This window comes from Meleagris gallopavo, chromosome 2 (genome assembly GCF_000146605.3).
Source record: "Meleagris gallopavo isolate NT-WF06-2002-E0010 breed Aviagen turkey brand Nicholas breeding stock chromosome 2, Turkey_5.1, whole genome shotgun sequence".
Taxonomy (NCBI): domain Eukaryota; kingdom Metazoa; phylum Chordata; class Aves; order Galliformes; family Phasianidae; genus Meleagris; species Meleagris gallopavo.
Window position 1 is genome coordinate 108494692 of NC_015012.2, and position 1476 is coordinate 108496167.

General features: G+C 50.1%; 1 non-coding gene across 1 annotated transcript; it reads left to right on the plus strand.

The window, feature by feature from the left end:
• The first annotated feature begins 621 nt into the window (after positions 1-621).
• Positions 622-728, plus strand: LOC116216390. The gene has a single exon (XR_004159072.1). It is a non-coding gene; the product is annotated as a U6 spliceosomal RNA (small nuclear RNA).
• The last annotated feature ends 748 nt before the right edge of the window (positions 729-1476 follow it).

Consider the following 1476-nt stretch of genomic DNA (forward strand, 5'->3'; position numbering starts at 1 on the left):
TCTGGCCTCATCATTCAGAGCTCCTTTCATTCCAGTTCCTCTTTCTCCCGTCCTGGCTTTCTGTCTGCCTGCCATTTGTCATGCTCCATGCTGCAAACGATAAAAGCATGGGAGGAAAGTGCCCACTGCTGGCCACAGGCAGGCAGCTTTCTTGGCTCTGCAGGCTCATTGTGCTTCATTCAACAAACACAGGTGGGATGGGCACTCAGCCATCACTCTGGTGTTTGCAGCTGCTGCTGCTCTTCAGTCTTCTGTGTAAGTGTTTAAATAACCATAGGTTGGATGCTGAGTGCCAAGCAGCGCAAAAGAACTGGAAAAGGAAGCAGTATTGAGTCCATGAAAAATCTAATAGGGAAAGCTGTTCTTATCCTGCTCAGCTGTGGGCAGAAGAAGCTGGAATCTCTGCACAGTGGAGATGTTTTAGATGTGGTCTTCAAGAGATGAAGTGGCTGTCTCACTGTTTTGTCTTTAGAGTCTTAGGTGAGCCAGTATGTCCCAGCAGTCCTGAGAACATGCTCAGGGCAGCTGGACAAGACAAGTGTGATAACTGAAGAGGATCCCCAAAATCCAAGAGGGAAACTAACTAGGACAAACCAGAGTGTGGATTTCTGTGCTTCCCTTGTGCTTGCTTCAGCAGCACATATACTAAAATTGGAATGATACAGAGAAGATTAGCATGGCCCCTGCGTAAGGATGACACGCAAATTCGTGAAGCATGCCATATTTCAAAGCCTTTGACATGGTCTCTCACAGGCTTCTGCTGGGGAAACTGGCTGCCCGTGGTCTGGACAGTATACACTTCTTTGGATAAGGAACTGGCTAGAAGGCTGTGCCCAACGGTAGTGGTTAATGGAGTTAAGTCCAACTGGTGACCCGTTACGAGTGGTGTCCCCCAGGGGTTGGTACTGTGGCCCATCTTGTTTAATATATTTATTGACGACCTAGATGAGGGGATTGAGTGCACCCTCAGTAAGTTTGCAGATGACACCAAGTTGGGAGGTGATATGGATCTGCCTGAGGGTAGGGAGGCCCTACAGAGGGATCTAGATAAACTGGATTGCTGGGCTGAGATGAATGGGATGAGGTTCAACGAGGCCAAGTGTTGGGTCCTGCACTTTGGCCGCAACAACTCCAAGCAGCGTTATAGGCTTGGGGATAAGTAGCTGGATGACTGTGAAGAAGAAAGAGACCTGGGGGTGCTGGTTGATGCTGGGCTGAACATGAGCCAACAGTGTGCCTGGGTGGCCAAGAGAGCCAATGGCATCCTGGCCTGCATTAGAAATAGTGTGGCCAGCAGGAGCAGGGAGGTGATCATCCCCCTCTACTCAGCACTGGTGAGGCTGCACCTCGAGTATTGTCTTCAGTTTTGGGCCCCTCACTACAGGAAAGACATTGAGCACCTGGAACGTGTCCAGAGAAGGGCAACGAAACTGGTGAGGGGTCTGGAGCACAAGTCTTATGAAGAGCGGCTGAGGG